This window comes from Lepus europaeus, chromosome 14 (genome assembly GCF_033115175.1).
Source record: "Lepus europaeus isolate LE1 chromosome 14, mLepTim1.pri, whole genome shotgun sequence".
In the NCBI taxonomy this organism is placed as follows: Eukaryota; Metazoa; Chordata; class Mammalia; order Lagomorpha; family Leporidae; genus Lepus; species Lepus europaeus.
In genome coordinates this window covers 94,288,846-94,304,698 of record NC_084840.1, presented here as the reverse complement: position 1 = coordinate 94,304,698, position 15,853 = coordinate 94,288,846, and the positions used below count along the sequence as shown (strand labels likewise).

General features: G+C 45.5%; 1 protein-coding gene across 1 annotated transcript in view; it reads left to right on the top strand.

Moving 5' to 3' along the window:
* The window catches only part of GPR158 (G protein-coupled receptor 158), a 344,765-nt gene that overhangs the window by 149,540 nt on the left and 179,372 nt on the right, over positions 1 to 15,853 (top strand). The window lies entirely within an intron of this gene.

The window sequence follows — 15,853 nt, the reverse complement described above, 5'->3', positions numbered from 1 at the left end:
TGATTTACGTTGTGGTATCTTTAAGGTAACATTGCTGTGAGTGAGCTGCACTGTCAGGGTTTGACTCTATTTATGGACCTCTCACCTTAGGTCTCTGCACCTCTTCCCTCTCTCCCCACTGCATTTGGAATCCTTTTCCTGCGCCTGCAGAATTCCTCACCACCTTTCCTTGAGTGCTGCTCTATGATGCTGAGCTCTTTGTCTGCTGGTCTGAAACCGTGTTTACTGCGATTCCTTTACGAGGGGTTCAGCTGGCTGAGCTGGCACGGACCCTCGTCTGGCGTTTTGAAGACATCGTGCCACTGTCTCCTGGCTTCTGTCCTGTCTGCTGGAGGTCACCTGTCAGTCTTGCTGTGGCTGCTTTGATAATGTTTCTTCCGGCCGGCGCCGTGGCTCAACAGGCTAATCCTCCACCTGCGGCGCCGACATACCGGGTTCTAGTCCCAGTCAGGGTGCTGGATTCTGTCCCGGTTGCCCCTCTTCCAGGCCAGCTCTCTGCTGTGGCCAGGGAGTGCAGTGGAGGATGGCCCAAGTGCTTGGCCCCTGCACCCCATGGAAGACCAGGAGGAAGCACCTGGCTCCTGGCTTCGGATCGGCGCGGTGCGCCGGCTGTGGTGGCCATTGGAGGGCGAACCAAGGGCAAAGGAAGACCTTTCTCTCTGTCTCTCTCTCTCACTGTCCACTCTGCCTGTCAAAAAAAAAAAAAAAAAGATAATGTTTCTTCCTTGGCTTGTTTCTAAGACGGTTGCCTTTGTAGTTCACTTTTATCTGCTATTCTATTCTATGGGTAATTGTGGTTTTCTTGATTTTCAGTCTTATTTGGGGTTGACAGTCCCACGTAAACCTGGGATTTCATCGGGAGTCACTGCTTTCAGACTTTAGCCAGCTGGAACCGCTTCATCGTGTGTGGCAATAAATTCAGTATAGATGTGGCGATATTTTTTGTGTTGTGTTGGAGGCTGAAAAACACATTCAATAATTGTGTTGATTTTAAATTATGTTAAAATAAAATTATGTATATTTATGGTTTACCATGTGATATTTTGATATATGTGTACCAAGGGCTACATAGAGCTAATTAGCATATTTATTACCTTACATATTTATCACTTTTTGGTGGGAACACTGAAAATATAAGTATTAGCAGCTTCAAGTATATAATTTTTTTAAGAGATTTTATTTATTTATTAGAGAGGTAGAGTTACAGACAGCGAGAGGGAGATAGAGAGAAAGGTCTTCCTTCCATTGGTTCACTCTCCAAATGGCCACAACAGCCGGAGCTGAGCCAGTCTAAAGCCAGGAACCAGGTGCTTCTTCCTGGTCTCCCATGTGGGTGCAGGGGCCCAAGAACTTGGGCTATTTTCCACTACTTTCCCAGGCCACAGCAGAGAGCTGGATTGGAAGAGGAGCTGCCGGGACTCGAACCAGCACCCATGTGGGATGCCAGCACTGCAGGCAGATGGAGGATTAACCCACTGCGCCACAGCACTGGCCCCTAATATTTTGTTATAAACTGTGGTCTCCATGTTGTAAGATAGCTCTCTGCACTAACATATCTTAATTTTTTAAAAACAGTGTATTGAAACTCAGACGCTATCTGCTTTATGGTTTGATTCACTCGTGGATAAAGCATCCTGAATGGATTATATTAAAGAGTAGATATCTAAACAGGATGCACTGACGCCATCATTAAATACAGAAATGCCAGTTTTCTTCAGTTAATATGTCCAAGTAACGCAGCTTCCTTTTCTGAAGTGAACACCATTGCTGTGCTTGGTTTGTGGCGAGTTGGACCTCAGTACCCACGTCTTAGCTCCAGCTGCTGTATCAGACAGGCCTGGTGGCTTGGAAACAGCAGAGGTTCATTTTCTCACAGTCCTGGAGGCTGGGAAGGCCAAGATACACGTCCTGGCAGCGTCCGTGTCTGGCAAGGGCTTGCTTTCTGTCTGTAGATGGCGGCTGCTTGCTCTGTCTTCTTGTCGTGGAAGGAGCAAGGCTGGTTTCTGGGGTCTCTTTTGTAGAGGCTCAATCCTTATGACCTGTAAAAGGCTCCACCCACTGATACAATCACCTTTTGGGCTGGGATTTTAACATATGAATTCGAGGGACACAGACATTCAGACCATACTGATCTATTTGCCAAGGAACCAAGAACAGACCCCACAATCCATCTGTCCTGGAGGCACAGCAGAGCATCAAAGCTGCCCCCCACCCCTGCTCCGCCCCCCCCCGGGGGGGTCCTGTCGGGTAGCATTCTGCAGGCAGAGACCAAAGAACCCTCCTCTTGGCTGGCCAGTGGGGGCTCGCAGCCCTCCTCGGATGGACACCTTTCCCTGGCCAGTGGGGGCTCGCAGCTCTTCTCTGATGGACACCTTTCCCTGGCCAGTGGGGGCTCACAGCTCTTCTCTGATGGACACCTTTCCCTGGCCAGTGGGGGCTCGCAGCCCTCCTCGGATGGACACCTTTCCCTGGCCAGTGGGGGCTCTCAGCCCTCCTTGATGGACACCTTTCCCTGGCCAGTGGGGGCTCGCAGCTCTTCTCTGATGGACACCTTTCCCTGGCCAGTGGGGGCTCGCAGCCCTCCTCTGATGGACACCTTTCCCTGGCCAGTGGGGGCTCTCAGCCCTCCTCGGATGGACACCTTTCCCTGGCCAGTGGGGGCTCGCAGCCCTCCTCGGATGGACACCTTTCCCTGGCCAGTGGGGGCTCGCAGCCCTCCTCTGATGGACACCTTTCCCTGGCCAGTGGGGGCTCACAGCCCTCCTCTGATGGACACCTTTCCCTGGCCAGCGGGGGCTCTCAGGTCTTCTCTGATGGACACCTTTCCCTGGCCAGCGGGGGCTCTCAGCTCTTCTCTGATGGACACCTTTCTCTGGCCAGTGGGGGCTCTCAGCCCTCCTCTGATGGACACCTTTCCCTGGCCAGTGGGGGCTCTCAGCCCTCCTCTGATGGACACCTTTCCCTGGCCAGTGGGGGCTCTCAGCCCTCCTTGATGGACACCTTTCCCTGGCCAGTGGGGGCTCGCAGCCCTCCTCGGATGGACACCTTTCCCTGGCCAGAGGGGGCTCGCAGCCCTCCTCTGATGGACACCTTTCTCTGGCCCTCTTCCTGTGTGTAGCAAGGCTCGCCACAAGCTTTCTGCTTCTTCTACAGATCAAAAGTTAATGAAGTCTCTGTAGGACTTTGATCTTTCTGAATTCTAGCAACAAGGGGACCCCACGGCGCTCAGAAATCCAAATCTGGAGAACGTCCGTCTTCCTACTAATCCTGTAATGGAGCCAGTTGTATTTTGATGAATAAATTTAAACATAAAACAGCTGAATGTTAAGATAATGCAATAGAAAGAAATAAAGGATTTGCTGATTAAGCATACACATCCGCTCTATTTTCATCACCCTGATAATTTATGCTCATTAATAATGCAAGTATACCAATGACGTTAAATCTGCTTGATTTCTCTCTCTTTTTTTTCTTTTTGAGGTTCTTATTAGCTGTTGTTCTGTTGTGAAAGTTGAAACTTGCTGCCTAATATTTTCTTCATGAAGCATCAGTTTCATGAGAGTACTTCAAAATAATTCATGACAAGTGGAAATAGAAGGGAAGTTATTTAGTGAAAGCCATGCATAGCTTTGTTTTTTTTAATAATAGGCATTTTTCTTGGACCTTCTGAAGACTTCTGTGTGCTTGGAGTAAAAAATATTTTTACACCAAAATAAAGTTTTCTTTTAATCCATTTTCCATGAACTTTTTGAAGTACCCTTGTGGAAGATAAGGATTCTCCTCATTTTACAGGTAGGGAGACCAAGGCAGAAATAGCTTAGGTTCCTGTTTCTGGTGAGGGAAATGTGTCACGTTCCATTTTAGCAATACCAGAGGATTAGGCAGCAAAGTGTTTGAGGTGGAGGCAAGAGACAGGGTCTCTAGAAAGTGCTGGCCCACAGTCCCTGCAGGCAGTGTGTGCTGTGTGTACACCACCTGAGCAGAGCCACCGTGCTCAGAGCGGGTAGCTTAAACAGCGTCTGCCATGGCTCAAGTGCTTGCGTCCCTGCCCCTTGCTGGGCATTGCCCATGGCGTCTGTGGCTTCTGGCTTCCAGTTGGCTCAGCTCTAGATGTTGCAGCCATTTAGGGAGTGAGTCAGAGGAGGGACGAGCCGTCTTTCTCTCTCTCTCTCTGCCTTTCAAGCAAACAAATTTTAAAAAATAGAATTAGTAAATATAAAGTTGGCCAGTGGGCCCAAATTAGGTCCCTGGTGCTGTGCCCTCTGCAGTACACTTTTCCCAGGTAAAGTGAAGGTTAAACAGCTGCCTGCCTGCCTACAGTGAGTCCTGGGAGGCCTGCAGAGGCTTGTCACGGATGCTCCCTTTTTTGTACATACCACACGCTGGCTTCCCCGTCCTGTAACTTGAAATGTGGGACCCTCCTGCTGATGGGAACAAATGTATTAGATCAGGGAAGAGGGGCTTTTTGCAAACATTAGAGACTCATTATTTGTGAATTCCAGGGAAGAGTTCCGTGTCTATTTCCTTGGCAATGTGGCAGGTGCAGGCATTTGGAGAATGAACTAGCAGATGGAAGATCTCTCTCTGCCTCTGTGTCTCTCAACTTATCTGTGGCTCTTGCCTTTCTAATAAGATAGACATAAATAAACATTAAATATAGCATCCCTGGACCTCAGGCGTGGGGGCGAGCTGCTGATCCAGGCCACGCATAGCTGCTCACACATCCCATTTAATAATAGGGGTCCTTTCCACTAAGTTACCCCAAGAAAGAATTTTGAAGTATATGAAGTTCTTATGAAGCTCTCATGTTTCAAAGTGCTCTCATAGTTAGTCTGAACAAAGGAATATTATTCTGGGAATTTGAAACAACTGGGTACTAATTCCTTCAGTTCTGGTTTTCAGATTTGTTAAGATTGTCTGATTGTAGGCAAGATACCTTAAACAGAGGTGTGGGGATACAGCACTGCAGAATTGTAAGCGTCCATTTTAAACACATATTTTTCTATTTTTTGTAAATCTGGGAAAAATCATAAGTCCAAAAATGTTTTTGAGAGGGGTGGACAGTGTGGTGCACCGTGGGTTAGGTGGCTACAGAGGCCCTATCCCCTATTGGAGTGCGGTTCATCCCAAAGCCAGGAGCCAGAACCTCCATCCAGGTCTCCCCCGTGGGTGGCAGGGACCCAGGCACTGCTGTCTCCAGGATCTGCATCGGTAGGAAGCTGGAGTTTGGAGTTGGAACCAGAGTCTGTGAACACGGGATGCAGGTGTATTAAGTGCTCGGCTAAGCGTCAGCTCCGAGAAGATGTTCTTACGTACACGCACTCATCCTAGCATTTTCATTTCCTGCACTTGGGTGTATCATTCATTCCTTAGCTCATTCCAAATTATTTGGTTGCTATTAATTACTAGTCCACTTGAAGTCAGTATCCTAAGGGTTATAATAAAATACAACTAAAATGCAAAGAGAAGATTAGTCAGCTCCTTCCAGGTGGGACTGGGAGTCCTTGTAGAAGAGGTGGCACCCGTGCAGCTGTGCGCCCCAGCAGCTGTCTGTTTACAGAGCAGCCCCAGTGTGCTCCCTCTCTCCTCACACAGGATGTGCCCTTGAAGGGAGGGGTTCTTAGCATTCAGCTTCAAACTCAGTTTTCTTTGTTCCCAGTAGGATAGCTAACATTTGAACTAAAATGTAACCCCTTTGTAAGGTTCCGGCAAAGACCGAGGGAAGGAGGGTTGGGAGGGTTAGGCCAGTCTGTGGCAGCTGAGACAGAAGGCAGAGGCAGAGTGTGGTGGTGTGGCAGGGGAACAACAGTCTTTTCATATTTGACTGTCGGGGGGGCTGGGAGTGTGGGGTGGTGGTGGTGCCTGTCTGGGGATACAGGATGGAATATCACCATCAGACAATACAGGAGATGAGGAATTTGTGGGAGCATTTCAGCCTTCCTGAATGTCACCAAATGCCAGGTGCTTACTGTCTCCTTGCCTTTGGAATCTCATTTCTTCATTTGAATCAGGTGAGGACTTGCTTCTTTGAAGGATAACACCCAGGTCTGGAGCATCAGTGGGACTATGTAATGTGGTTTTTTTGTTTTTGTTTTTGTTTTTTTGTTTTGTTTTTGTTTTGTTTTTTGTTTTGACAGGCAGAGTTAGAGAGACAGAGAGAAAGGTTTTCCTTCTGTTGGTTCACCCCACAATGGCCCCTGCGGCCGGCACACTGCACCTATCTGAAGTCAGGAGCCAGGTGCTTCCTCCTGGTCTCCCATGCGGGTGCAGGGCCCAAGCACTTGGGCCATCCTGCACTGCACTCCCGGGCCACAGCAGAGAGCGGGACTGGAAGAGGAGCAACCGGGACAGAATCCGGCGCCCTAACCGGGACTAGAACCCGGTGTGCTGGCACCGCAGGCAGAGGATTAGCCTAGTGAGCTGCAGTACCGGCCAGTAATGTGATTCTTAATGGTTGTAGGAGACAACCCCCAGAGCTGCTCCAATACCTGCTTTGCCCCTCCCAGTCCTGGCCCTTCTGGGAGAAACACCAGGATGCTTCTAACTAAAAGAGGACTTCTGGATCGGCTCAGGAGAGGTGTTCCAGGGACGTGCTCTAGTACCATGGCCAGCGTTTGTTCTGATTGTTTGACGTCCGTGCTATACTGGTCAGTAACTGTTCTGAGTGTCACGAATGACAGCATAGGGGAAAGTGAAGCCCTCCAGTTTAGTTAATGAAAAGTGGACACAGCCGGCTCCACAGCAAGCCCAGCAATGGCCTACAGCTGAGCAAGGCGCGTCCTGACTGGTCTTAGGGTAAGAGGGGATGCATTGGGTAGCAATGAGAAATAAGCAGAGGGAGACATTCACGCAATCTTCAAGAATATTCCTTGGCATTTAATATTGCTTTAAAATGTCTCATTTCTAGAACCTTGTAGAGTATAAGCTTTGTGTATTCTTAAGTTAACATTAATGAGTCCACAGCATTAATAGTTAAAGGCAAATATGGTTTTGCCGATTGGCTGCGTCTGTCATTGCAACCACTGATGCTTGTGTGAATATCCAAGGCTCAAGTCACATAAGCCTACCCTATTAGCGAGTCATATAAGCCTATCCTATTAGCTGTATTTGGGGCAGATTAAAGGCACGGTTCTAGGGATCTCCTCAGTTTCAAAGGAGATAAAGCCAACAGCTGATATTTTGAGAGTATTACAATGTACTGAATTTCCTTTTGTTCATGTCTGATGCATCTGACCCATGTTTTAGATATTTGTAGAACCAGAATACGCATTGAACAGTACGTCATTTTCCTAATTCTTCCTAAAGTTTCTCAGTATTGAACGTGGTCATTTACAAAGCTATAATGGAATTAAAGATGCTAAGAGAAATACTTGAAATATAGACCAGAGGCGATCTACAGTGCTGGGAAGGGGTTGAGTCTGAAGTGGGTCCTTCTAAGCCACTGTCCTACAGATGTGCTTATTTTTCTTGGCATCCTTGATATTATAGTTCCGCCAAGTTCAACCTTGTTAGAATTCTGGAAGAGCAGTTGTGACTATAAATATCAGCAATTCAGGGGAAACAGATTTCTGCTGTTGAGTACTTTGTTCTCCAGTGCAATTCAATTTTTTGTTTAATAGTTAATTTTTGTAGTATTGAAGCCAATTATTTAACATTCTTTAGCCTTTGGAATTTAAAAAGTGCTTTGCAATAGTTCTCTCTTACACCTCGATTTTGTGCAGGGGATTTAGCTTACGTATAACTGTTGAATCTAGCAGAAAACAGAAGCCAAGTGTTAAATCACTGAAAGTTCCCATTAATGCCTTTTTTTAAATAGTCAAAGTTGGGACCATAGCCTCAAAGTTCCATGGAAGATTTGGAGCTTTGCTTGAATGCCTCTCTTGTGCTCTGCTGTACTTACTGTATCTTACTGTAGGATTGGGGCAGGCGAGGCTCCTGACCACCACTACTAAGGCATAGACTTCTTCCGCAGAAAGGCTGAAAACTATGAAAATGGTGATTTACCAGTGTTCCCTTAGTGTTTTAAAGTATAGGGAGTAATACATTGAAATTCAACAGTAAAGTGCTCTGCTTTGTGAAACAGGTGAATATCTTGTCACGGTGATCAAGGCGCTATTCTAGGAAACTAGGTTTGTTTTTATGTAAATAAGCTGTAGTTTCCTTCAACTTCTTTTTGTCTCTTTCTAAGTCTTTTACATATCTAGATAAATGTTTCTGTCTGAGGGGCAGAGACTTGCATCTGCTGGTTCACTCCCCAAATGCCCACAGCGGCCCCCAGCTGGGCCCAAGGCCAGGCACTGAGAGCTCCGTTCCCCCTTGCACGAGGCAGAAGCTCAAGCACTTGAGCCACACTGCGGCTTCTCAGGGTGTGCATCAGCAGGAGGCTGAGTCAGGAGCTGAGCCGGGGATTGGACCCAGGCCCTCCAGAGTGGCAGCGGGCATTGCACCTTGCGTCGTAACTGCTAGACTAGATGCCTGCCTGCCTGCCTCTGCTTCCTTTCAGTGGAGCTGTAAGAGCTCTTGTTTGTTCTGGATAAAATTCCCTTGTCATCTATGGCTGACGAATATTTGCTCACATTCTGTGAACCTTCACTTTCTTTATATTTTCTGAAGCACAAAAATTTTTAATTTTGACAGTGTCTAAAATATTCATTTTTTGTTCTTCATCCTTTTGTTGTCCCATTTGGACTTTTTTTCCAAATTCGATATCATGAAGATTGATCCTTACATTTTCTTCTAGGATGTTTATAGTTTTATTTCTTATGTTTAGGTCTTCAGGTCATTTTGAGTTCATTTTTGTATGTGATAGGACATGTGAGTAAAACTTCATTCTCTTACATAAAATTCTTCAGTGTCGTAGCACCATTTGTTGAAGTGACTGTCTTTCTCTCATTGAATTATTTTGGAACCTTAGTCAAACATCAATTGTAAGGGTTTGTGTTTTACTCTCAGTTCTGTGTCATCGATCAGTGTGTCTTCATTTGCTCTCACGACACTACCTCGGTTACTACAGTTTTGTAATAAGGTTGGAAGTTAAGAAGTAGGAGCTTTTCAGTGTTGCCCTTCTTTTTCAGTATGGTCTTAGCTATTCTGGGTCACTTGCATTTCCCTACAAATTTTAGGATTAACTGGTTAGTTCTTCAGAAAACACAACTGGACTTTTGATAAATTATACATATGAAGATTTATATATAATATATATTTACAACTGTGACTTTTCCTTTAACACTAAAGTACCTGCCAATTGTAGTTGACTTTCCCACGCACAGGTACCAGAAATGCTAAGAAGATAGCTTCTTTTCTTAAAATTCGTATTTTCCGTCCACAAGTAATCTTGTAGGGGTCAGAATTAGCTTTCAAGTAGTAGAGAAGGGAAAGCCTACTAAAGCTCTGGTATTTGAAAGAGCATGGGCGGACTTCGAATGTGTTCTCATTTAGGGGTTATGACATAGGACCTGCAGAAAGGTTTAGAAGTAGCATTTTTACAGAACTAGGTATTCATAAACTACTGGAAAAATTCCTGCACATTACATATCTAACATTGTTCTTTTAAAAATGTGTTGTTTTTGGTGGCTTGAGAGTGGATGGAGGGCATTTATGCATCTGGATATTTTCTGTAGAATAACAAAATAACTAAAAAAAACCTCTTGCATATATTTCAGCTGAGAATGATAGCAATTATATCAATTAAAATGATTCTCTTTGCAAGTAATAAGTGATATTTTAGCTTCTCCTTCTGATAAAAGAAAAGCTCACTGTCATTTGGGAATAGAGCATTTAGGTTTGATTTAGCGTTTAATAGGCTGTGTAGCTCCTGCCTTTTGGTTTAGTCCCATGCCTTTTATTCTTTAGCTGATTTGCTAATTACTATTGAAAAACATTCCACAATTTCACTGGGGAGATGCAAATGTATATTCGGAGTCTAAATTCTTGAGAGGCATCCAAGTACTTAGTGCATGCAAACATTCTGCATTTATATGATTTTTGTAGAACGACTTTGAATGTCCTGAGGGTTTCTCCTTAAATATCAGCGCACAGATGCCATTTCTATCAGCAAAAGTGGGCTACAATGGTTTGGTTCTTTCAACTAACTGATAATAAAAATACAATTTCTTTTAAAATTAATTTTTTTAAAATATTTTTAAAAATGTATTTGAAAGAGACCAAGACAGACAGAAAGAGCTCTTCCATTCACTGGTTCACTCCCCAAATGCCTGCAATAGTCAAGACCAAAACCAGGAGCTGGGAACTCAGTCTGGGTCTCCGATATGGGTAGCAAGGACCCACACCTGCTGAGCATGCATCTCAAGAAGCTAGAATTGGGAGCAGAGGCAGGACTCAAACCCAGATACTACAATATGGGTTCTAGTCCCGGTTGCTCCTCTTCCAGGCCAGCTCTCTGCTGTGGCCCGGGAAGGCAGTGGAGGATGGCCCAAGTGCTTGGGCCCTGCATCCGCATGGGAGACCAGGAGGAAGCACCTTTAAAGATTCATTTATTTATCTGAAAAGCAGAATTACAGAGAGGAGAGGAGTGACAAAGAGACAGAGATCTTCCATCCACTGGTTCACTCTCCAGATGGCTACAATGGTCGGGGCTGAACCGGGCCAAAGCCAGGAGCCTGGGATTCAATCCAGATCCTTCCCCCCAACACACACACACACACACATGGGTGGCAGGGACCCAAGCCATTATCCACTGCCTTCCCGGGAGCATTAGCTGGTAGCAGGATCAGAAGTACAGCAGCTGGGACTCGAACCTGCACTCACGCAGTGTGCTGGCATAGCAGGCAGTACCTTCAGCTACCGCACCACTCTGTCCGCCCCAAGTTTGTGGTTTTAATGGAGGACAATGTTTTGTTTCTAAAAAGCATTGAACATATTAAGCATCTATGTTTAGCCTCTGGGGTTACCTCTGTAGAGGTCTGGAAAGTCAGCCCTACTGACCGAGACACGCAAGGCTGACGTTGTCCCAAGTCAGTTCAGCCCCCACAAAGCATCCTGCTGAGTCAGGGTGGCAGGCCCAGGCTCAGGGTGTGTCTGTGCCGTGTGCTACGGTGTTAGCCTCAAGGCCTGTTTTGCTGAGAGCGGGCTCCCCTGACTGTCACAGGGGCACCCCAGACATTAATGAGAGAGCAGTTTCTTTCTCGATTCAAACTGTATCACAGAAGAACGCGTCCTCTGCTCCACGGCCACCCGCAGCCGTTACGCCTCTTCAGCCAGGTTTCGGCAGCTGCTGAGTCCTAGAGATGGGTTGTAGACCCTTTTCTCCCTGGTGAAATCCCGCGCTATTTGCTATTCATGGGTTTGTGCTTCCCTGGAAGATGCATGGATGAAATGTGTGGGTGATGCTACCCTACCCTAGCCTGGAGGCCTTTCTGATGGAGCATTTCCCTTTTGCTTTATAAACTTGCAGATATGTGTGTGTGTGTGTGGGGGGGGGGGTAATCACGAGATGTTAATTGAATTGATCTGTTTCAGTGCAAAGCCCCCAAAACCCCTTTCTCCGTGAGCAGATCCAACATTTTATGGTCTTTCTTCCAAATTATAATGAAGGAACAAGAAATAAACCAACGAAAGCTGCTCTTTTTTAAAATCTCCAATAGTCAGCCAGTCGCTGATGGTGCCAGTGTCAGACTCTTCATCTCCGTGCCTCGGTGGTGCTGCCTTCTGTCTCTCCAACAAGCTCAGGACGTTCAGGACAGAGAGGAGAGTCCTGCAGTTAGGTGACAGAGAAGCACGCGCTGTGCTTCCATGGAAACACCTTGTTCCCAGCTGGCACCGGTTCCGTTCAGAGCAGCTGTCAGCAAGCCGGCCTCTGGAGTCACCTTGGACAGAGGGGCTCCGCTTTCCAGGAAATTCAGCAGCGGTGCTCCACTGGCACACCCCAGATGGAGATGGGCTTTCTCCATCTGAGCTAGGGAACTCTGCATTGGAAAGGGAGAGATTCCTCCCTCCCTCCCTCCCTCCTTCCCTCTTCCCTGCCTCCCTCCCTCTCTCCCTGCCTCCCTCCCATTCATCAATCCATCCATCCATCTTTCCATCCTTCCTTCCTCTTTTAGAAGAGGTATATTTGTTAAATAAATGATTTCTTTATTTTCATTTTATCTGAAAGAGAGGCAGAGACAGAGAAATTTTTTTCCATCCGTTAATTTCACTCCCCAGCTACTTGAAACAGCTGGGACTGGTCCAGGCCAGAGCCAGGAGCCTGGAATTCAATCCAGGTTTCCCACATGGGTGGCGGAGACCCAAGAACGTGAGCCTCCATCTGCTGCCTTCCCAGGGTGTACATTTTCAGGATGCTGGGTCAGAAATGGAGCCAGAACTCCAGCCATGCACTCTGACGTGCGTGTGGGTGTCCCAAATGGCATCTTAACCGCTGCACCAAACGCTCAGCCTCAGAGCTTTATTTAGAAAAGTTGTAGCAGGCATCGGACTTACTTAATTGTACTTCATAAAATATATTTCATCTATACGTCTTGAAATTAATAAGCTCCACGTAGTTGAAGATTACTGATCAAGAAAACGGATTCATCTGGAATATTTCCTGAAACCAAGAAGAAGAAAAAAATTTGACATTTCAGAGCACTTAAAGCTGATTCCAAAGGGATCTCACACTGGCACGCACCCCTTGCGTTTGGAACACAGTGCTGCTGTGTTCCTGTGTTTCCTAGAGAGGAGCTGTTACCGTGTCCTGAGCAGTGCAGTCTCAGAGAATCCTGACTCTCCTGGTTTCCAGCTGTGTGCCTTTGAGCAAGTTGCTTTCCTAGCCTGCGCTTCAGTCTTCTCGCCTTAAAATGGAGACAGTAAGAGAGTGAATGTAGAATTGAGTTAATATTGTGCAGCATTTAGAACAGTGCCTGGCGTGCGGTGGATGCTCAGAGCGTATTGACCGCTGGCTGCTTCACTTACTGTTGATCTGGCCTGCTTGGAGATCTAGTTTCCAGGGACACAGGCAATCCTAACTCTCTTTAGGAGGGGGAGCAGAGGTAAGACCATGTTTTAGGTGGTGGCTCACAACAAAGAGGGCAGGAACGTGGGAAGTAAGCCCAGGAACTCAGATAGCACAGCCGCCTGGAGTGTTCAGCGTGTGAGAAGGTAGCTGTAGCTGTGGCTGCACGGGGAGTTTGTGTCTTTCTGCTCAGTTCAGCATCTCTTGTGCGACACCATGGTTCCAACTCAGAAGAAAACATGAGACTCTACTCATGGTGGGCAGTTTAGAGAAGCCAGGCAGTACTTTCCATTTTAGAAAGATTCCAAAACAAAATTTAAAAAAGAAGAAGAAGAAAGACATTTGACGGCCCTTTCCTGGAAAATTTTGAATTCAATCTTTATTAAATCTGCATCTTTTTTTGTACCTCCTCTTTTCAGTCCAAATTAGTTTTTCTTTAAGGTTATTTGAAAATAAAATTCTCACACGCGTAAATGTGATTCTTAGGTATATAAGTGTGATTTTTGTGGCACATTTAGCTTTTCCTGTTAAAGGGTAAAGGATAATTCTCTTCCCAAATGTGTACAGCGGTGGCCAGGACTAAAGTTGGGAACATAATCCAGACCTCACGTGGTGGCAGGAACCCAGTTACTTGGGCCATCACTGTGTCTTCCCATGGTCCGCATTAGGAGGACGCTGGAGTCAGTAGCTGGACCCAGAGCTGGGGCCACCCCGAGAGCCTGGAATCAAACCCACATACTCCAGTGTGGTTTGTAGGCGTCTTAACCACTAGGCTAAATGCCCTCTGTGCGGCTGGCCAGGCTTGGCTGTGCGTGCCATTGTGTTTCCCAGCAGTGGGCTGGTATCACACGAGATGACTTGCACAGCATGCTGAATTGATGTGACCTGTCATGTTTACGCACACACATCTTTGAGGACGAAAATACCATCCTGCTCCAAACTCTTCTTAAAACGAATTTAATTGTGGATTAAAAACATATAAAATTTAGCCATCTTAATTTGGCTTATCAAGTGCTAAGTCAATTTAGTTGACAATGCCACTCAGTAGTGTTAGCTGTATTTACATGATTGTGCGACAGGTCTCTAGAAATTCTTGGTCTTGCAAGATTGAGACTCTATACCTCGTGGAGTAAATTCCCATTTCCCCGCCCCCTCACCCTTGGCAACCACCACTTTGCTTTCTTTTCTATGGATTGAATGACTTTCAATGTCACTTCTAAGTGGAATCATACTGTATTTGTTTTTGTGACTGGCTTATTTCACTTGATGTAGTGTCTTCAAGGCTCAATCATGCTTTAGAATATTATAGGATTTCCTTATTTTTAAGTATGAATAATAGCCGGATATCATATTTTGTTAGCTGGCTGTTGATGGCCATTTGGAATACTCTTGGCTACTTAGAACAGTGCCACTCTGAACTGGAGTTCAGATGTATGTTTTTGAGAGCCTGATTTTAATTCTTGTGAAATCATACTTTAATTTTTGTGGGATAATGTGATAATTCTGTCTTTTTACTTTTAAAGAAGCCTCCATACTGCTCTCCGCAGTAGTTGTGTCATTTTTTTTATATTCCGGCCAGGAGTGCATAAGGAATTCAGTTTTTCCACATCCTCATAAACATTGGGTAGTTGTGTTTTTTTTCCTTGATAATAGCTGTTCTAATAGTTGTAGGGTGACACCTCATTGTGGTTTTCATTTTCATTTCTGTAGTGATTAGGAATGTTGACTATCTTTTCATCTGCCCATTAGCCACTTGTATATCTTCTTTGGAAAAACCTCTGTTCAAGTCCTTTGCCCGTTTTAAATTGGATTGGTTGTTATTTTTGTCATTGAGTTGTGGAAGTTCTTTATATACTCTGGATCTTGGTCCCTTATCAGATACATGGTTTGCAAATGTCTTCTCCTGCTCTGTATGCTACATCTTCATTCTGTTGAGTGTTTTCATTGACACGTGCTTTTTGTAAGTTGGATGTAGTCCCATTAGTCTATTTTGGATTTTTGTTGGCTGTGGTTTTGCTGTCATGTCCCAGAAATCATCCCCAAATCCAGTGTCATGAAGATTTCCGCATATTCTTCTTCTAGCATTTTCATTGTTCTAGGTCTTATGCTTAGGTTAAATCACACTGAATAAAGGTTTGTGTTCAGTGTCAGCGTAGGGCCAGCTTCATTCTTCGGATGTGGATATCCATTTTTCCCAACATCATTTCCTGAGGAAACTGTTTTGTTCCCATTGAGTGGTCTTGGCACCTTTGTTGAAGATCAGTTGACCATTGCAATTAAGGGTTTATTTCTAGGTTTTCTGTCTTATTCCAGTAGTCTATATTTTATATATATATCTATCTCTCCATCTATCTATCTTTATGCCAGTGCCACCCTGTTTGGATTTCTGTAGCTTCTGACTATGTTCTGAAATGAGGAACTATGATGTCTCCCACTTTGTTCAAGGTTGTTTTGGTTATTCAGCATCCTTCAGATTCCATAACAAATTTTGGATTTACTTTTTGTGTTTTTTTTTTAAGATTCATTTTATTCATTTGAAAGGCAGAATTACAAAGACAGGGAGAGAAAGAGAGGAGAGAGAGGTCTTGGATCTGCTGGTTCACTCCCCAAATGGCTGTAACGGCTAGGGCCGGGCCAGACTGAAGCTAGGAGCCAGGAGCTTCTTCTGTGTTTCCCACATGGGTGTAGGGGCCCACACACTTGGGCCATCTTCTACTGCTTTCCCAGGTGCATTATCAGGGAGTGAGATCAAAAGTAGAGCAGCTGGGACTTGAACCGCATGGGATTCTAGCATCTCAGATGGCAGCTTTACCCCACTACACCATTATAATGGCCCCTGGATTTTCTTTTTATTTTCTGGAAAAAGTTCTTAGAACTTTTTTTTTTTTTTTTTTTGACAGGCAG